Source organism: Dermacentor silvarum, chromosome 1 (genome assembly GCF_013339745.2).
Source record: "Dermacentor silvarum isolate Dsil-2018 chromosome 1, BIME_Dsil_1.4, whole genome shotgun sequence".
NCBI lineage: Eukaryota > Metazoa > Arthropoda > Arachnida > Ixodida > Ixodidae > Dermacentor > Dermacentor silvarum.
The window spans coordinates 392,922,641-392,944,862 of NC_051154.1; the positions used below are offsets into that span (position 1 = coordinate 392,922,641).

At 44.8% G+C, this 22,222-nt stretch overlaps 1 long non-coding RNA gene across 2 annotated transcripts in view; it reads left to right on the forward strand.

Annotated features, from left to right (window-relative positions):
- Positions 1–22,222, forward strand: part of LOC125942493 (uncharacterized) — a 30,826-nt gene that overhangs the window by 1,820 nt on the left and 6,784 nt on the right. The window contains exons 3-5 of one of the 2 annotated variants that reach the window (XR_007465150.1): positions 5,341–5,589; positions 19,133–19,326; positions 21,683–21,724. This is a non-coding gene — a long non-coding RNA (uncharacterized LOC125942493). The remainder of the gene's footprint in view (positions 1–5,340; positions 5,590–19,132; positions 19,327–21,682; positions 21,725–22,222) is intronic. The other variant, XR_007465151.1, reaches the window with a different exon arrangement.

The window sequence follows — 22,222 nt, forward strand, 5'->3', positions numbered from 1 at the left end:
GTAAAGCATAAAGCAAGGTTCAGCATTGTAGGAGGCTGGCATCAACAGAGATCTACGTAATGTGAATTTTAAATGTAAAAATGAGGTGTTCCTGTTTAGGTGTCTATAAACTTATGCTTTAGTTCCAGTCTCCTATAAGGCATACTTGGGAAAATTGATTTCTTTTGGGCGTATTGGCACAAATGCGTAGGTAATGCTTGTATACATAGATCTTACATTGCGATTGCTTAACCAAGTGGTGCGCCTGCATGCAAAAATTTACAAGGCTCAGATTGAAGACTGTCAACATTTGTTGTAAAATTAACTACACCTTTTACAGTATTAGAGATAACAATTTTGCATGTCATCATAGTGTGGTTATATTTTTGCTGAATGTACTTACTTCACTTTGTCTATAAAGCCCTGGACACTGTGGCATCATGGAAAATATATTGTGAAACATGCCATGCAGCTTACTGATGTGCACTAATATAACGCAAGTTATTTTTTTAGAAAATTTCTGGCCTTGGAATGCACGTCATGTCATATTCTTTTTCACGAGAAGACTATAATGCAGATTCTTTTCTTTATATTTTCTGGCTCTTTAAACTGGCAAGCCAAACCACTGGGCAACAATACTGTGATCGCTACTGCATGTGGACTGTGTTCGAACACACATGAGCAAACAGCTTTGTCTTGTTCGATTGTGTTGCGGGCACTTCTGTTTCCAATTACCTTGGTGGCATTGAAGTGCTATCCACTTCCATGCATTGTTTTCTGTTTTGTTATTGCATCACATCACATTACAATTGAAATATATGTTTTTGTTCTTTCTCCAAGAGTCCCATAGTCCCCCTCCCCCTTCCTCGTGTTGTAAGTGTGGTTGCATCATTTATGTGCAAAGATGGTATAGATGACCAGTCCTCCAAATTCCATTTTATCACAAAGGCACAAGTACCTAGACAATTCGGTATAGCAGATAACCAAACTTGAACTGCCAAACACTACCAAGCAGCCTCAGAGTACAGTCTCAAGTAGATAGATTCCATTGGTCATGTAGAGGTGCACAGCAAACCTCTTTAGTACTTGCTGAACACGTAAGCTGTGAGGAAACTGAATATTTACATAGCTTGAGCTATGTGCTATAGGCCATTGTTTCTGCTCTTGGCAGTTGTGTAAGATTATCCCGGCATTTCTTTTTCTAAATCATTTTACTTAATACAGAATGATTACTGTATGTGTACGGAGAAAACGAATCACATGGGCAATGAGAAGCCAACAATGTGTAAACTTGGAACACTGATTGTGCAGTTTGATCGCTCAGAATAAGTATAAATGCACCATAAAGACTTAACTTTTGCTTGACAGAAGGCTAGAGCATACACTAACCGTACTTGCCTGCTGTAGCCCTGCGCCAAGTCAATTTCAATTGCAAGTTAGCTTTCCAGTGTATGCTTCTGTTCTTACATCCTGTTGGAGGGCTGGTAACATGTTTCACATTTCTAGCAGCCAGTTAGCCCATCTTGTGAAGGTAGTAGAAATGTGCCAACTATATTTTTAACCAATTTGTTAGAATGTAGGCAGTTCGCTTGGAAAACTAAAGCTATAGAAACAGCGCAGTGATGTGACTTTCTGTTTGCATGTCATAGGTTAAGAAAAGCAAGAGAGAGCAAGGAGAGGAAAGCAAGGTGGGAGCTGTTGCCAGTGTTCTGACTAGAAAGCAAAACCAGTATAAAAGGGTACACACCACTGATCTCTACTATAGGGGGCTGGATAGAGCATTGAGTGCCCTCGACTGAAGCCAACCTGGTCCCGGAAGTTGGCTCTTTATGACTTTGCAGTGGCACTACACCTGCATGGGAGGGCGGCATTTCTTCCCCTAATATACCTGCCTGTTGTGTCATACACTGCCAAAGCAGGCCAAAGAAGTGTTTTGAGATGTCCAGAATTTTCCATCACAGTGCCGACAGCATTGCTAACATAAGTACTGATGAATCGCACTGCTGGTGAATGCACTGGTGAATCGCATATGGGTACAGATTATCGTAAGAGCTCTTACCAGACATGTAGAGACAACATCTCCTGAAATGCAAAAAAAAAACCTCGAAGAAAAAAACAGCAATCTTATGTGACCGCATACACTATTAAGTGCAGCATACATCCTGCTTCAGGGATTAGCTGTTGCATGACACCACATTTCCACTGCCTTCACCTGCGCCTGCCTGGCTTGGCAAGCGGAGAAGCGGCATCCAGCAAAACATAGCAAAGATCAGTGGTGCACACCGTATTTTGCGTCCCCTTTCTCGAAGCCAGTTGAACACGTGGTAACTGTTTCCGATGCATAAAAGCAAAGGGCATGGGCTCTGACCACATTGCATTGTAACGCTGCTGGTGCTGGGGCGTAGCAAATACTGTGGCATTGTAGATTTATACGAGGCAAGCTAGGAGCTCAGCCTGCAAATGAGCAAATGACCAACATATTCACTTTATCTGCAAGTGAAGCCTATCTTGAGGAATTGGATGTTGCCTTGAGAGAAATTGTAGAAGCGAGCTTGCTTGCTGAGAGTAGGCATTTGAAAATACAGAATGAGCTCAACACATTAAACACCAGAACAATTTGTTGAGAATTTCAGATTGGGAATCTTCAAAGCGTAATTTGTTCAGTGGTGTTGAGATTCTGCTCAAAGGTGTTGATTGTTAGGTTCATATAGTGTTCAAGCAATATGGTAAAAACATTCTTTACTTGGAGTGCTTAGCAAGGGTGTACTCCACATAAGCTTGTGGCTTTTTTTGCTGCACTTTCAAAAGCTGGTTTTCTTGTTCAGTTGATATTTTGAAGTTTGCATTGTTGTATGCATGCAAACATGTTATATGTGTTGTATGTAACCTGTCCTAACCTAACCGAAGCATCTGAATAGTGAACGCAACTTGACCTTTTTTCTTGATTTTCTTCTGAATTGCACACCCCTGTGGCAACATAATTTAGCCCTTTCAGCCCTGGATTTTCTATTTCTTGCATATATTTTTTTGCTTTGCATATTTTACACCACAAGGACTCTAGAAACATGCCTGAGCAAAGAATAAGTCATTTGTGTTATTATTTGCCGATTTACAGTCATGTCGTCAGAACCGCACATCAGGGCTCAGTGGTTGCGAAACGCAGTGAAAAGCTCATTTATTCAGAGGCGGAAAACACAATCATTGCAAACACAAACTTCACTAATTGTTCATGTGGAAGCCTCTGAAGCAGTTTCGAGACTTGGCAAGACACAGGTGCACGTTACATTTTTCGCACATGATACGGGTTTGTCCTGTGCATCCCTCAAGCTTACAACGCTGTTTCCTGCTGTCGGTACGAAGAGGCCAGTGTCCCACTTGATTAAACCTGACGTCTTGTACAGGCCTATTTTCAGCATATCTTGCTTTTTTCGAAGTCACCAGAGGGGAGAGTGACGGCCTTCCTCGCTTTTGCACCTTTAGCCGGCTGTTGGGTCGTGCAAGTGTTCAGTAATATGGAGGGTGAAGTCCAGTAAGTCCAGTTGCTTACCAGGCATCAGTCCTCGTGCAGCTGCATCACTTCTATCTTCCAGCCATGCGTTCACAACTGAGGCATTGATAACGTGAAATATCTGGCTGAGGCTGCTGAAGCTCATCACCGCTGTATGAAGCTCATCACCGCTGTATGAAGATCCGTCGATTTCTCCCTCCACATCAGACAAGTTTCCATTATCAAGTTCACGGAAAATTGCATCTGTGCATTCTTCCAGATGCCTAGAACGCAAGTTCGGCGGGAATAGAATGAATCTGTCGGTATACATGGTGTAGCGCCCACCGACGCCGCAACGCTGGGTGTTTTGGTCGGCGCTCTCAGCCGGTGCCTTGGCGCCGGCTGTCAAAGAAGTGAAAAATAAGGAAGCGCAGCACGTGCTCGAGGTGCAAGCTCGGCACGCGCAGTTTCGTTCCAGAAGCTTGCCACGCTGGTCGTCGCAGCCACCGCTGGGCTCGCCGCCTTCGCCCTTCCGAGTAGGAACGACGGCACGGCTCATACAGCCGTCGTACTACCCTCTTCCAGTGGCTGACCGCACGGTGCGTGAATCGCTGCCTGCGTTCCCACCGCCAGCGCTGCCCGCATCTCGTCCTGTGCCCGTCAGCCGCCATCAGACAAGCCTTCCACCCTCGACTTGCCCCGATACCGTCTCGTCGACCACCCGATGCGCTACCGCACCGTCCCCGCCCTCCGGCTCTCTCCAGGGGTCTCTTTCGGGCGAGTACGCGCACAATGTCCTCGACACGACCATGATACCGGCTACGTCATCGTCCTCATGTCCCTCTTACAACAGTACAGGCATGCCTGAAAAAAAAAAGAAAAAAAAACACCCAATGAAATCGGACGCAATGACAAGCCGACGGCATGCCATATACAACCACAAAGCCCTACTGTCGTCAAAACCGCACACGGAAAAAACATCTTACAAGTAATATCAGCATGCAATGACGCTTATTCAAGTACATGCGTTCTCTGCAATCTGTTTAGACACTATAAAAAAAACTGCAACATAAACTACGCAGGGGTTATTCAATTATAAAAGAAAAAAAGTGCACGTACCTGACGGCGCGTCTGCCAAGTTGATTGTTGTCATTTCTTCTTCCTCTTTCGACACGGCGCCGTAGAGTCAGGTGACTAACCATGGAAGTGGCACTAGCACTTTCAATAGTACGATGCGGAATAAATAGAAGCAGTTTCGGTTCTTTTTTCATGCTAAAAATTCCGATTCTAAGTCATGTCGTCATTTGACGATGCCAGGGCTGAAAGGGTTAATATGAAAACTGCTTGCACCTTACTGAAAAAAAATTACTTGAAACCATAGCCACCAATAACACTAGCATGACACGATTATGAAAATTGCAATATTGTACTTCAATCTATAATGTTTTGAAACATATGGTGCTCTGCCTGTGGTGTAAATGGGTTCCTGATATCCAACCCTGATGCAAGAATTCAAAGAATAAACAGAAGCAAGAACGTTTTTGCTTCTTTTTTTCCAGAGAAGCTCACAGCAATCCGCACATGTAAAATAACTGGAAATAAGTTTACTGAGCTGGGCAGAGCAGTGGCTCATTTGAATAGTGCCAGATACAAAGTTACGACAAATTTTTCACTGTATTGGTTGCACTTCTATATAAAGCCCTGTCATTTGTTGCAAGCTGAAATAGAACGGCCACAGCTCAGTCATGAGTATGGTGTTGTGCAGTAAAGTAAAATTGGCATTGCCTGGAAAGTGTCACAAAGCTACGAATACAATCTAAATGGGTTCTTTTAGGAAGGAGACATAGCTAAGAAAACGATCCTTTTTTATGCAGCCTGTGGAGACGATTTCCTAAACATGGCCATGGCCCTCAAGAAAGAAGCCGAGACCAGAGGCTGCGGATGTTCATTCCTGTTCCGGCAAAGATAGGCCAGCCTTAACCAGCTGGGTTGTCATCACAGCTGGAGTCACCCCATGCCACAAGCATTTCCTACAGGGACCGTGAAAAGGTTCTCTGGAGCAGAAATCTAACTCGGTGCCACCACCTTTCTCCTGCAGTTTGTCTACCTACTCTGCTAACCAGGTGGGTTAAAGAAGGGAAAGGGAATGAACAATTTCAAGCATAAAACTTGCTTAATCTCAATGCACTTTGAGTGTAAAATTTTCCTGTTATCTTTTACAAAAAGAAGGGAACTAAGTAGATGGTATGGTCTTCATAGTCACCTCTTTCCTACAAAGAATTGGCTGTAAAAAAAACTGCGTATGAAGGCTCATTGAATATCAGTCGGTATGATTTGGCAGAATTAGGATAATGATTATGAACATTTCTGGTGAGTTTAAATATAGATTAGAATAGAAATTTCATTCCAATGCCAGAATATTAAATCATCCCATTAATTATTGTGTTTGATGGTCCATGCGTGTCGAGCGACAGTGCTTCTTGATGCCTGCTTCTTGCTGACATCATTTTCATGCTGCGTAATCCAACTGTTTACTTCCATGTTTCTCCTGTTCAAGCAAATTTACATTTATCACAAGAAACCTTGTAGGTGATTTCCGTAAACTTCCTGATGAGATCAGAGCATGGCATGCAGCCCAGGCTTTCTTAGATATGCGTTCAAGAGCCTTGGATCTTGCGAATGGCTGAGCAAGTTCATGGTATCATCTGCAAGGTGTGCGAACATGAATTTGCCTAAATTGGGGAAGCAGTCAATCTAAAGCATGTCAAATGATATTGCTGACGATGCATACACATGCCAACTCAATAAATAAAAATATAGCACCAATTGCAAGAATTTTTGGGATGATGCCATTCTTGGAGTGGAATGAAATCTCGGAAATGTTTTGCAGCCCTAGCGCAACATGGACACAAAAGAACACATGGGACAACAGACGAGTGCAAACTACCAACAAAGGTTTATTGACCACCACGTGTTTATACTGCATTCATCACCGTTGCACATGCACACAATACCTTCTAAGAAAGGGCAGCTCTTTATCTGACAAGTGTATAGAAGGTGTGCTGATACAGGCTGAACCTAATAAAGATATCTTTTCAGCTTCTATTATCTCGCAGGTGAGTATATGATCCCTTCTGCTGACAACAGTACACAGACCATAAAGAGTTCATTCAGCCTATCATTCAAACATCTCCCTGTTTGCCCTGATTGCTTTCGGCATGACAGTGGAATACTGTAAACAACATTAGTAGTACAACGAACCAATAGATGTTTGTGCTGCTTCTTGCAACCTCGCTGATCACGAACGTTCCTCTGACTGCAGTTTTATGAGCTTATGTGGGGCCGAAAACACAACATTCACTTTCGAGCGGCCTGCAATCTGATATTATGGGACAGCTTAAGTATATATGGAATGACAGCCTCTTTATGACGTGTGTTGGGAGACGTAACCTGTGACCGGTTAGTCTCCATGCACAATCGGAGCAAAGATTCTGCAACAGAACACTGCACATGCAACAGGTATCCAGCTTGTAACAATTGCTCAGACTGGTTGGGAAGACCTGATTGCATCTGATGTGAAAACACAATTTTTTAACTGCATTCAGAAAACATATATTGATGATTCCCCTTTTGACCAGTTTAGAAGGTGCCGAGGCATACGGAAAAATGGCTTATTACTTCGCGGTTCATAGCACCAACAGATTTTGTCCGATCTAAAAATAATCTTAGTGTCAAGAAACTTTAGAGTATTGTTACTGGGCATTTCATACGTCAATTCAAGGGACTTAAAACAGTCTTTAAACGTCTCAAGAACAAAAGCATTTTTCCTGCAAATCATCCATACTCTTCTCAAGGAAAATGATGTAGTCATCAATGTAACAAAAGACTTTTGCCACACTTTCCATCCAAACAGTCGAGCACTGCTCTGTCTAATCTGGCGGCAGGGGCATCTGCGTCAGCAGGCGCTTGGTGTGTGGCGACACTACGGACCCGAGCACACGAGAGTTGGACTCTCCCACGTTTAACCGTGCGTGGCTTAGCCATGTCCGGTGAAAAGGGGATCCTGGGGGTTGAGCCGAAGCTGGGTGCTTGGACCTTCATGGCTCCTCGGCAGAGGCAACACACCTCTTTGGCCTCTGCTTCATGTAGACGGCACCCCCGGACTGACCCACCCGGGGGAAATCAGTAGTTGCCTTTTCCTGTCCTTCTCTTCGATCTTCGTCTTTTCCTCTCGCTTTCTCTTTTTCCTGTCCTCTACTTATGCCTGCCGAATACTGTGGCATCAATATGGCTAGCAATTTTCCTGCACTCCCTGATCGCTCCCTTAAGAGGGGGCGCACCGATGAAACTTTCAAGTTCTTTTTACAACAGAAAGAAACATTTCCCAGGTATCACGTTATACATAGTGAGCACGGAACAAAGACTGTCCGAACGATATCCCCCTTCATTGTATCAAAATGCTTTGACAAACACCATAGGCCTTGGCTATAAAGTAACAAAGATGGCAAGCGGGGACCTCCTGCTGGAGGTGCGTGACAAGCTGTAACAATCCAAATTGACAAACTTTGCTGCATTCGGGGACATTCCCATTTCTGTGAGTCCACATAGGTCCATGAATACTGTATGTGGTGTCGTTTCGGAAATCGACCTGCTTGAACTCGCTGAAACTGCTCGAGGGGTGGAAAGATGAAAATGTTGTAAATGTACAATGGATTAAACTAAGACGTGACGACAAGAAAATCCCAACTAAGCACTTGATTATCAACTTTGGAACCAGCAACCTGCCTGAATACATCGAAACTGGATACTGTAAAATTCGTGTACGACCGTACATCCCAAATCCACACCGATGCTTCAAGTGTCAGTGGTTTGGGCATGGGTCTCTGTGATGTGTTTTGTTGTCACTGATCTCGGGGGCGTGCGGGTGTTATGAGAGATGGAGAGGGAAGACGCATAGCAACACAGCAAGCAGATATTTAATCACACTCTAACCAAAAACCTCAAACCAAAAACTCAAATACACACTGAACTAAAAGACAATGAATAAATAAACGCTAACAAAAATACAGCCTAATGAACTAATAAATGTGCTCTAAGTTCCGCCTCCGTTAGATCTGAGTGCTTTCTCTACGAAAGTCTGGCAACTCTAGCCTTCTGATATCTCCATACAAACATGGATCTCTCACTCAGTTCGTCGCTGTGGTTGCTCGTATCTTTCCGGCCGGAATCTCGTAGAATCCTTTTCCATGTGGCCGTTTCGCCGATCTTTGCATAAACGTTGTTGCATAGAAGTCGGTCCGTTCACCCGCTCATCTTCGGAGCCTGTTTGACCCGGTCGCTGTTGCTGACGTGGCCGGGAGAGGTGACGGGTTAGGCCTAGCGACGTCCTCGCCCGTTGCTTCCGTCTATTTCTCTTCTCCGGTGCCGACGTGGCGTTCCGGGAATCATCGAACGTGCCGGTCTGCCGTGGAAGAGGGGTCCTCTCTGGGGTGCCCGGTCCTGCCGTGAGAGGCTGCAGCCAGTCCAGGAGCCTCACTCGAACTTGCCGAGGTCGACGGCCACACCATGGACGGCCAATGTCACGGACTCGGCCAGACCCCCAAGTCTCCCGTCGCCAGAGCAGAGCTGGCGATGCGACCTTCCTGGCCCGGAGCCACGTCGATAATACTCGCTCAGCCTTGCTTCTCCCCCGATGACAACTCGGATCACGCGCCTCGCTCGCTCGCGCCGTTCGGAACGCTTAGATCACATCGTCCTTGTCTTCTTTTATTTCGCCTCCGGCCTCTTACTCATGACAATGGCCCCCTCTTCAAGAGTTTTTTTCCAAAAAACTGCTTTCTCTTGTCCTTAATTTTCCTACTGGACTCTTCTTCTGAGACTTGCGCACTTCACTTGTGCTCATGGCTCACTTGTCACGTCAACATTTACGCGCACATTTCACCTTTCACTGCACAATTACACTGCATTCAATAGTTCATAATGTTCATTGTCCCTAAACCCTCCACATGAATAAACTTGTTCCAAAATATACATTTGTGAAAACTAACCACTGATCGAGGTCGTTCCTAAATCGTATTCATTTGTATCCTACCAGTTGTACCTACACTATTTTTTCCTCCTTTTACGAAGCTCCCACGCTTCTCTACGTCCAGCCTGCTTCCTTCTCTTTCCTCCTCTAGCACATTTCTCGTGCAGCTTGGAAGCTCTCTGCCTTATCTTTAGCTTCATCTTTTTCCTTGACGACCGCCTCTTCTCATGCATCTGCGTTTTAATACGCTGTTTTCTTTTCCCTCTACTGGGAGTTTTCTTTCTACCTTCACGCTTTGCACATTTTAGGCGACTAGCGCATCTATCCTCCCTCTCATTTCTTTCGGAGTTTGACTGGCTCCTCATTTCTGATGCCTGTCGATCCCTGAAATCGTTTTCGATTATCACCTCACTGTCATTCCGAGGTGAATCTACTTTTTCCTCTACTACGCCCTGCTCCTTGTTTACCCAAACCTCGGTCTGTAGGTCAGCTACCCTCTTATCCTGTTCACTCTTCCTCAATGGCTCCGTGGTGAGCTCCTCCTCAACGCCGTCACGGGCGCTATCTACTATACCTGTGTCTTCTAACGTCCCTGCGCTTTCAGGCTGCTCTACTACACTAGTGGGCCTACTCTCTATCTTTAACTCGGCCTCACTCGCTTTTCTTTTTGATTCCTGAGCTCTTGCAGCATCGTGGTCTCTTTCTCTAGGAACTGTTTCCTCTCTTCGTAGGCTCTCTTAACTGCAGCAAGTTCTGATGATCGAGCGGCCTCTACGCGTTTCCTTTCCTGCTCAATTAGTTTGAGGCCCTGCTCCTTGCTGAGCTTCTGCTTGCAAATAGCAGCCGATATCGCCTCCCAATCCATCTCTGCAACTCCCCGAGTATCAGTGACTGGGCTGAATAGAATCCGGGACGGATCCTGGCAAGCTCGCCAATTGTGATGTGTTTTGTTGTCACTGATCTCGGGGGCGTGCGGGTGTTATGAGAGATGGAGAGGGAAGACGCATAGCAACACAGCAAGCAGATATTTAATCACACTCTAACCAAAAACCTCAAACCAAAAACTCAAATACACACTGAACTAAAAGACAATGAATAAACGCTAACAAAAATACAGCCTAATGAACTAATAAATGTGCTCTAAGTTCTGCCTCCGTTAGATCTGAGCGCTTTCTCTACAAAAGTCTGGCAACTCTAGCCTTCTGATATCTCCATACAAGCATGGATCTCTCACTCAGTTCGTCGCTGTGGTTGCTCGTATCTTTCGGGCCGGAATCTCGTAGAATACTTTTCCATGTGGCCGTTTCGCCGATCTTTGCATAAACGTTGTTGCATAGAAGTCGGTCTGTTCACCCGCTCATCTTCGGAGCCTGTTTGACCCGGTCGCTGTTGCTGACGTGGCCGGGAGAGGTGACGGGTTAGGCCTAGCGACGTCCTCGCCCGTTGCTTCCGTCTATCTCTCTTCTCCAGTGCCGACGTGGCGTTCCGGGGATCATCGAACGTGCCGGTCTGCCGTGGAAGAGGGGTCCTCTCTGGGGTGCCCGATCCTGCCGTGAGAGGCTGCAGCCAGTCCAGGAGCCTCACTCGAACTTGCCGAGGTCGATGGCCACACCATGGACGGCCAACGTCACGGACTCGGCCAGACCCCCAAGTCTCCCGTCGCCAGAGCAGAGCTGGCGATGCGACCTTCCTGGCCCGGAGCCACGTCGATAATGCTCGCTCAGCCTTGCTTCTCCCCCGATGACAGCTCGGATCACGCGCCTCGCACCGTTCGGAACGCTTCGATCACATCGTCCTTGTCTTCTTTTATTTCGCCTCCGGCCTCTTACTCATGACAGTCTCAAAGCTGCCGAGGGCAGTCTACCTGTGCAAAATGGGCCTCAAACGACCACACCTCTGACATCTGCACTTCTGCTACCCATTGTGTTAACTGTGATGGAGACCACCCGGCTTATTCACGATCGTGTCCATCATGGAAAAAAGAAAAGGAAGTAATCGAATTCAAGATCAAGTCGAACGTCTCTTTCCAAGAAGCATGCAGACATTTTTGCATTACTCACAATTCATCGAAACCATCCTACTTTGATGTGACGCGGAGGGGGGCAGCGTCGTACACTTCGGCGGCCATCCGAGTCACACCTAGTGTGTTGGCAGAGAAGCCCGAAACACCCGCGAGCCTACGCCGTGAGCGGACATCCAGTATATCGGCGGAGGTGATGGGTACATAACAAAGTCCACCAGCGTCTCAGACACCGAAGGATCGGCGCAGCTCTCAGGAGCACACAAAAAAAAGACAAACCCCACATCACGGGGCCCGGAAAGGGCCTTGTGGGCTAATATATATTTTCCTTCTTCAACACACAGCACAAAACACTTTCACTATGGATACACAAATACTATATAGTAATGTCAGGGGTATTCTCCACAATCTTGGCGATGTTAAAGAACTCCTACATGAACATAATCCAAAGTTGCTGTGTGTTCAAGAGACACATCTGAAACACACAAACTTTCTTCGTCAGTACGCCATCTTCCGAAAAGACCGTGACGTGGCTAACACCTAATGCGGCGGTGTAGCAATCGTTGCAGACAAGTCTGTAGCTTGTCATCACGTAGCCTTACAAACACCCCTTGATGCAGCGTCAGTTAGGGTAGTTCTCTTCAATAAGTTGGTAATTGTTTGTTGCATATATGTACCCCCAAATTATCACCTCATAAAAACAGATTTCTATAACCTCATAGATCAACTTCGGGAACCCTGCCTACTCGTGGGTGATTTTAATGCTCACAACACGTGGGGAGACTCGTGATGCGACGCGAGAGGTTGACTCATTGAAAATTTTCTTCTGATCTCTGGTGCGTGCCTTTTTAAGAAGGAGCCGACATATTACAATGCCCAACACGATTCGTATTCATCGATAGATCTTGCAATTGGATCAGCTTCTCTTCTGCCTGACCTCGAATGGGATGTTATTAACAATCCTTTTGGTAGTGACCACTTCCCTGTAACTTTAAATTTAATAGCGCAGCATGATAATTCTCTCAATATTTTATGGAAATTAGCATCGGCTGACTGGGAGCATTTAAAAAAGTTAACTTATTTACCATGAGATTTTATAAACAATTTTAGTATCGATGTTTCTGTTGCATATTTTACCGCTTTTATTATTGATGTTGCTGAAAAGTATCCCACAAATGAATGGTGGGTCACTTAAAAAACGTGTTGCCTGGTGGAACGAAGACTGTAGATAGGCACGAAAAAAGCAAAATAAGGAATGGGGCATATTGCGTAGATCGCCAAATGCAGAAAATCTCATTCAATCTAAACACATTAAATCGCAGGAAAGACGGACACGACGTCAAGCAAAGACAGAAAGCTCAGTGGTTTCTCGGGTATAAATTCATTCACACAGGAGTCAAAAGTGTGGAATGGCTTAAGAAAGCTAAAGGGGCAACAAATCCATCCATTCCCTGTGGTGAATGGCCAAGGGAATACCATGTAGGACCAGGCAGACTGTCTTGGGGAGCACTTTGAGCATGTGTCAAGCTCAATCTATTATTCAAAATCCTTTGTTAAATACAAACAGATAGAAGATTGTAAGCCATTCGTATGCAAATGCCGACAGAACGAACCGTATAACCGTCCTTTCAGTATTGCCGAGTTGAGAGCTGCCTTGATCACATGTAAAAGCTCTGCACCGGGACCTGACAGAGTCATGTATGACATGATTAAGAACGTACATACTGATACACTACTGACACTACTCGAACTTCTCAACACTATTTGGGCTGCCGGATATCTTTCATCCATATGGAAAGAAGCGATTGTGGTCCCTGTATTGAAGCAGAGTAAAGATCCTTCCTCAGGGCAGCAAGTTACTGTCCCATAGCTCTCACAAATTGCCTGTGTAAGCTATTTGAAAAAATGGTTAATCGACGACTCATACATTTCCTCGAACTGAACAAAATGCTTGATCCTTATCAGTGTAGCTTTAGAGAAGGGCGATCCACAACTGATCATCTTGTGCGCATTGAAGGAAATATCCGGGATGCATTTGTACATAAGCTGTTTTTCTTATCGATATTCCTCAATACGGAAAAGGCGTACGACACAGCGTGGTGTTACGGAATCTTGAGAGACTTGTCACAAATGGGCATCCATGGCAATATGCTAAACCTAATAGAAAGCTATTTGTTGAATCGTACCTTCTGCATCAAAGTCGGCAATGTATTCTCACGTCAATTTATGCAGGAAACTGGTGTAGCCCAGGGAGGCGTGCTCAGCTGCACACTCTATCGTTAAGGTGAACGTGCCTCATTACCACTGGCTATTTTTTATTCTGTCTACGTGGACGACAAATAGGCTTCTAGCCCTGTAACCTCGCATGTGCGAGGTTACAGCAGGGTTTGAACAAGGTATCCAAGTGCGCAGACAAAAACAAGTTTATAGTTAACCCCCACAAAAGTTGTGTTCTTTTCACTAAAAAGAGAGGCCCGATTCCAGATCCCTGTGTAGAACTGTATGGACAGCAAATACCTGTGAACAAAGAACACAAGTTTTTAGGCATCATACTTGACTCTAAGCTAGCTTGCATTCCCCACATAAAATATCTCAAAGCAAAATGCTTAAAAACAGTGAACCTAATCATGATCCTATCTCACACAACTTGGGGCAGCGACAGAAAATGTTTAATAAATCTTTACAAGAGCCTCATTCGATCGCGACTGGATTATGGTGCTGTAGTATATCACTCTGCTGCCCCAAGCGCGCTAAAGATGCTAGATCCCGTTCACCTCTAGGTATCCGCCTGGCTACCGGCGCGTTCAGAACAAGCCCTATTGAAAGCTTATACGTAGAATTGAATGAATGGTCACTCCATCTGCAGAGATCATACATCAGCTTTACATATTTCCTCAAAGTTCACTCTAATCATGAACATCCATGTTCTACAACCGTTTACGATTTGACGTGTACTACACTTTTTCATAATCGACCCTCTGTGAGGTGGCCTTTCTCACTGTGTGTGAGAGAACTTAATAAAGAAATGGATGTCCCACTTCTCGAACAAATCGTCTAATGCCTCCAGGTAAGCTGTTACCGCCCTGGGAGTGGCAAGTAATAGAATGTGATGTATCCTTTAAAGAGGTCACAAGTCACGCTCCTGAACTCGAAATCGCAATGCATTTCCATGAACTCCAATCGAAATACTCTTGCTCTGAATTCCACACCAATGCGTCAGTCACATGCTGGCGTATCCTATGCGGCAGTTGGTCCCTCTTTCTCTTAATCAGACGTTTTGAACCCTCATACAAGTATCTTTACTGCAGAAGCCTATGCAGTACTGTCTGCTGTTAAAGACATTAAGAAATTAAAACAGAAGGCAATAATATTCACGGATTCCTAAGTGTCATAAAGGCACTAATGTGTTTAAGAAAACACAAAAATCCTGTTTTAATTGAACTTTACTCATACTTGTGCAATATTTATTCATCTCGTAGACATGTGACAATATGCTGGGTTCCTGATCACAGATGCATCGAGGGTAATGTGTTAGCAGACCAAATGCCACATCAGCTACATCGCACACTATTAATCCTACAGCTGCAGTTCCTGCCACAGATGTCAAGTCATTTTTGCGAACGAAACTGCGAAGCCTCTGGCAATGCTTGTGGGACGCTGAAACAAATAATAAGCTTCACTTGATTGAAGCACTGTTAGGCTTCTGGCCCCCCGTAATGAAAACATGACGAACTGATGTCCTATTCTATCGTCTCAGAATAGGACACACATATGGTACTCACAATTTTTTGTTGAATTGTAATGAACCTCCAACCTGTGGTAGATGTGGTGAGAGGCTGACCGTCCTGGAGTGTCGGGAAGCCAAAAGGGAGGGAAAGAAACATTTTCCCCTAGCATACCGCTATTGTGTCCCTCTCCATCCTGCTATGTTTCTTGGTGAAGAGCCGCTTTTTAACATCAAAGATGTCCTAGGCTTCTTGAACTATGTGGTCTTGCAGGTTACTAGCCCAATAATCTCGTAGTGCATCCTCTCTCCAGAAGATGCCGCTGTGATACTTTTTTATAGCACATGCCTCCAGGCCCTGGTGTTTCAAGGGCTCTGTTTAGGCACTTTGCTTCTGGTCAATTCTTGCATTTGTAATATTTTGTACATAGTATCATTCTTTTGCAATGCATTCTTCATGGTCATAGTACACCTCATTAGTCATTGCCACAATCTTATTACATGTAGATTTTACGCACTTTACAGCGACTATTTTTAGGCCCCTTTACAGCCACATCTCATGCCCTTGTCAGATTTCATCACTTCACTACAAGTTCACTAACACTAGCATGGCGCTCTTGGGCCATACCTGGAGCCCCTTGTGCCACTAAACACAAGACATCAGTAGCATGTCTAATCTGGACTAAAACAAATCACTCAGAATTGGTCCTATGCATTATCAAATACATATGTCCTTTTTCTGAAGGTATGGCTTCCCTTTCCACTGAATGTTGACCTTAGAAGGTCAAAGTTCCAGAAAATCACTAACCGAAATACCAGAGCGATTCTGAAACCCTGTACATCCATTGCAATCTATGCACTCGTCCCAGCAGTTCATCATGAAGTAGAGAATAAAAGAAGTCCTTAATGTGAATATAAAAGGCACAAAGTTGTTTGCCACAGTTAGCGTCTAAGACTTCATCCAAATTGTTGAGAACAAACGGGCCATAATATCAAAGATTGCAGGCCGCTCAAAGGTGAATGTTATGCTTTCAGCCCCACATAAGCTCATAAAACTCTGGAATGAGAGGAACGTTCATGATCATCGAGGTAGTAAGAAGCAGCACAAAGTTCTATTGGTTAGTTGTTCTACTAATGTAGTTTACAGTATTCCACTGTAATTTGGAAACCTATACATAGGACAAACAGGGAGATGTTTGAACGATAGGTTGAATGAACATGTGCTCAATGTAAAGAAGACGGCATGTGATGGTTAGCAATGCACTGCAGCTTCTGTCCATGAAGGCCTCTTTTTGGTCTGTGTACTGTTGTAAGCAGAAGTGATCGTAGATTAACCCATGAGATAATAGAGGCTGAAAAGATATCTTTATTAGGTACAGCTTATATCAGCACACCTTCTGTTCACTTGTCAGATAAAGAGCTCTCCTTTCTTAGAAGGTATTGTGCATGTGTGCAACGGTGATGAATGCAGCATAAACACGTGTGGTGGTCAATAAACCTTTGTGGGTAGTTTGCACTCGTCTGTTGTCCCATGCATTCTATTGTGTCCGTGTTGCTCTTGCAGTCCAATACGTTTCCAATGTACAACCAGCAAGCACAAATTGCCACAATTCTGAATTAAATCTGCCTTCTCATGTTAATCTGGGATCCCTTATAATTCAGACAACTATATACCTCCAAAGGAGTCGCAATATGAATTACGTACCGTATTTACTCGAATCTAGGCCGACTCCGATTCTAAGCCGACCCCCCAAAAGTTCGAAGTCCGAAAAAAAAAAACTTACCTCGAATGTAGGCCGAACGAAAAAGCGAGGACATCATTCGCAAAATAAAACAGCATTTATTAAATTTGAACATGCCGAGCTCATTCTATGTCACCATCGCTGCTAGCCTCGTCGCTATCTTCCTTACTGCTGACATCTTCAAACAGCGCGCTATATTCAGTACCATCCAGCGCATTAGAGATGCTGCATTTTTGGAAGGAGCGCACGTTGCGGCGCACGCAAAAACCATCTCCCGTGGCCCCCTCCAACGACAGACCGATGCCGAAGTTCCGCCCGGCTTGAACGTTTGACGATGCCTCTACGGCTAGCACAACTACCGTATTTACTCGATTCTCACGCTCACCTCGATTGTAACGCGCACCCGTTTTCTGTGAGGGAAAAGAAGTCCTTTACAGTACCGCGCACCTCATGCTTTCAAACAGAAATACAACTTTCTGTCATTTGGAAAAATAGATTTCCTCCCGATGCACTGAAGTTGCGATGAATAAAAAAACTCGCAGTTTCGCTTGAAAAGCGATGCATCGAATGCGATAGCAAATCAGTAGACCGCTATTAACAAGCACGGTGTCACGCGCGCACAAGCAAACATGAACACATCTCGCTCGTTGACCGCGTAAACGAACTGTCAGAACGCTGGAGACGGAGCGCACCTTCGTGCTAGCATGCGTCTCGCTTCGACGCGGCGAAAACACGGCGCGCGGCGGACTTTACCCGTCGCAGATTGCATTCAAGATAGGGCCAAGGCGATCGTATCGCCGTAGTGGATCGTCGCAGATTACGTCCTGCTTCGGTCCACTGAAGCCGTTCCGCATTGCTTCGCTGGCGAAAATCCTCTCCTTCTGTTTGCGCCAGTCCCGCTCGCAAGTTTCGGATTCTCCGAACGCCCGTGATGCGGCCCGATTTCCGTCCGTCTCCGCACAGATGATCACTATCCTTTTAAATGCGGCATCATGATGAACTCGGTACTTCATGCTGATAGATAGAGCAGACGCTGAGAACGTGAAGACAGAGGGTAGACTATTGCCTAAGCACGTGTACTGCAGCACACGGAGGAAGCTTCCGCATGCTACGATAGCTAGGCTCGACGCGCGTGCGAGGCGGCCATTCTGAAATGCCGACGCAGCTTTAGGGTCGTGTTGAAAGTGCGCGTTAGATTCGAGTAAATACATTATTCGTTTAGAAAGCGGCACTATAGTGGCATCGCCCATTTGGTGTCATTACGATAACGCCACACCGCGCGCCGATGCTGCACCATACCGATACGACGCAGGTCAAAATGGCGACGTCGCTCGTGTACTTCAGCTGGCTACTGGCGCGGCTAGTAGCGGCTGCGATACTGACTTTTCTAGATGGCGCTAACTATGCACCATATTTATCAGTTTCAGTTAAAAACTGGCGCGTTTTTTAAAATCCTCGAATCTAAGCCGACCCTAGAGTTTCGTATGTGAATATTTGAAAAAAACTATCGGCCTAGATTCGAATAAATACGGTATGTTGCATTTATTTCGCATTTTATCCATTGATTCAGCTTATATGCAGGATATCGCACTCCACTTCCATTGTACGAGATAAGTACATTGAGAGTTTTAACTTGCTCTTAATGTATTACAGCTGTGTACCAGTACACTGGCGACAGCTTGGAATAACTACAGCTTGTGGAAATCTAATTGCAGCTGCCATATTTTATTTACCTACTAGTGCATAGGCGTCGGCAACAGCAATCGTTAGGGTACACTAGTTTCTTCTATTCTGGAGTATGCATCCTCCACCAGATTGCTATATGAAACGGTGTGTCAATGTGGGGTACACTCCTGCATAAACTTCATGAGCATTTCTCCTTGTCTGTGGCACAGGTCATTGTTGCAATGACTGTAAATGCATGGTGCCTGTTTACAGCACCCATAGAGAACAAAGTTAGAGAATCAGTAATGAACAGTAAATATTGGTGAGCTCGGTGGCTGTGCCACATCACAGTTGTCTAATCAACTCGTCTTCGCCATGCAGGTGTTCTCGCCCTTGATTATCTGCGTCATGCTCCCTGACGTCTTTTGCGCGCGACCGTGATAGAGCGTGTTCCCTTGCACGGCTGACGGAGGGACATTCTGTGCAGCAACCACCACCGTCTCCTTTTCCACTCTGCCGACTCAATACAACTTGACCCTCAGCGCAGACTGGAAGGCGCCATCGTCAGCGACCACACTCAACGTGTCAACTATAAATGAACAGGGACCATCCGCCGAACCCTGTGGGCTCGGTGTCTGTGCCACATCACAGTTGTCTAATCCACTCGTCTTCACCATGCAGGTTGGTAACCATTTGACTCTATTTACAAAAAAACAGCAACTACTTTTTGGTACAGCTTCCGAGCCCCCAGTATTGCCTTGCTACCTGTATCGAGTGCTTTCATGTTGTTCGGTCCCTATTACGGATGTGTGGTGACATTGAGAGCAACCCTGGCCCCGACAAGCTAGACTTAATCCTTGGCGAACTAAAAAGGATGTCTGCTGGCCAGACTGAATTGGTAAATGAAGTGCAAAGCCTAAGGGTCAACTGCTCTCAATGGACCAGAAAATGACGAGTCTGACTACGCATCTCAGCGCCTTAGGAACTCACTGCAAAAGTCTGTCTACACTCCGCAGTGACCTAGAGACGATTCAAACCTCTTCAGCTGCAACGACTCGTTTAGTTAGTGTGCTAGAGGTGCGTCTAGATGACGCGGAAAATCGCTCCCGGCGAAACAACCTACTTTTCTATGGTTTACCCGATACTAACCCCACTGAAACGTATTCGCAAACAGAAGACAATCATTTGCCACTGCTCTGACCACCTAGACACCCAGTTAAGCCCTGACGACATTGAATGCGCCCATCGCCTCGGACGACACTCTAAGGACAGGAAATGCCCGATTATCGTTAAGTTTACATTCCTTAAAACTAAAGAATCAATTCTTTCTAAAGGTGCAAAATTCAAAGGTACCGACTCAGCGTAGGTGAAGACGTTTCGCGCCGTGTTCAAAACTGCCGGAAACATCTTCTCGTGTTTGCGAGGGCGAAGTCTGTGCCTTTTTCATGAGATTTAAAACTTTGCATATTGGCCCAAAACGTTACGTCTTTGATGAAATTGCAGAATGTGTAAAAGAAATATCTTAAAAATCAACTCATCCTTGCCGTTCATCGCGCTATCCCCCGCCTACTCCTCGTGCCAACGTTTCGCTATCAGTAATCTTTACTAACATTCACAGCTTCCCGCCAAAACGCGATATCATATCAAACCTTGTAACTTCGTCAGGCAGCAATCTACTTATATTAACCAAAACGTGGTTGAACAATAATATCACTGACTCAGAAATTCTGTTTGACCTGCCTAATTTTCATCTTTTTCATGCCGATTGCTAAGATTCTCGCAGGGGAGGACTTCTAATTGCAGTCAGCGAACAATTGCCTTGTTCTGCCTATAATATCATGTGAGACTAAGAAATATTGTGTGTTATGTGCCGCGCTTCACCACTGACGCTATTAATTGGTGTGTGTTATAGGCCGCCTCAGAAAAGTCCAGACTTTCCCCGCAAGCTTCACAGTGCTCTAAATGAACTAGTTTCAAAGCACCCTAAAGCACACATCCTATTATTTGGGGATTTCAATTACCCCAATATCGACGGGAGTAATCAACCTCAGCCCATAGTCAAGAAGAGCCGAATGACTTCATTGACGTTTGCCTTAATTTTAACTTGACCCAAGTTGTATCCGAACCGACACGCATCGCAGAGGAAGCAACTAACTCTTTGGACCTCATACTGACTACTCATCTAGACAGCGTTAATTTCATTACATGCCTCCAAGAAATCAGCGACCATAAAGTAATTCATGCCAATTTTAACTTCTCAGCTGAATTAAAACAAACTTCCCAGAAATCTATTAGGCTCTATGATAAGGGCAACTACGAAGCAATCAACTCTGAACAAACTTTCTGTTAGTCCTTGAAACAACCTATCTTTCCAGAAGTGTAAATGAGCGCAGGACCCTTATCAAACATAAAATTATCAAACTAACGAATAAGTACATCGCATCATGCAGTTTTCAAAAGAGTAATCAGAAACCCTGGTTCACAAAGACACTAAAAAGCTTTGAAAACAAGAAACGCGCATTTCGTACAGCTAAGCGCCATGCAAACCCGCACGTGTGGGAAAAGTATTATAAATCTGAGCACACATACTTGGCCGCGATTGGAAGTGCTAAGCGCTAATTTTACGAAGTAGAGCTACAAAAAATTATAGTCGATAACCCTAAGAAATTCTGGGAGGTGATAAACCCGAAGGAAGCGCACGCTGTCACCCTCACCAACGATGCTGGTGAAATCATGATTGATACCAACTGTGCAGACACCTTTAACACGGCATTTTCATCTGTTTTTACAAATGAATCTGAAGCACCATGTTTTACATTATTACTACAATTAAATTATACTACAACATTATTACTACAACCATGCAAGCCATCACGTTCAGCAGTAATGGAATTTCGCGCATAATAGATAAAATAAAAAATTCATCTGCCGCTGGCATAGATGACATTAATTCAAAAATTTTGAAAAATGCTAACCTAACTTGTTCCAGTATTTTCTGTTTATTGTTTTCACAATCACTCTGAAAAATCCATTCCAGATGACTGGAAAGTGGGGAAGGTCCTTCCCGTGCACAAAATAGGTAATACTGTTTCATCTCTTAATTATCGGCCCATTTCATTAACAAGTATACCCTGCAAAATTATGGAACATGTCATTTACTCTTAAATCATGCAATTCTTAGATTCCAATAATTTCTTCCATCAGTCACAGCATGGTTTTCATAAGGGTCTTTCATGCAAGACTCAACTAGCCATTTTTCTTCATGACATTCACGCCAACCTTAATATTAATCTACAAACTGACGCCATCTTCCTAGACTTCGCTAAGGCGTTCGATAAAGTACCTCACCAACGCTTGCTTCTTAAACTTTGCCAGTTGAACCTACATCCAAACATCATCGAATGAGTTAATGAATTCCTCAGGCATCGCTCTCAGTCTGTCTTCATTAATAACCAACCCTCAAACCCGCTCCCAGTCACCTCCGGCGTCCCGCAGGGTTCTGTCCTCGGTCCCTTGTTATTCCTCATTTATATTAACAACTTACCCCAGCGCGTATCTTGTCATATCCGCTTGTTTG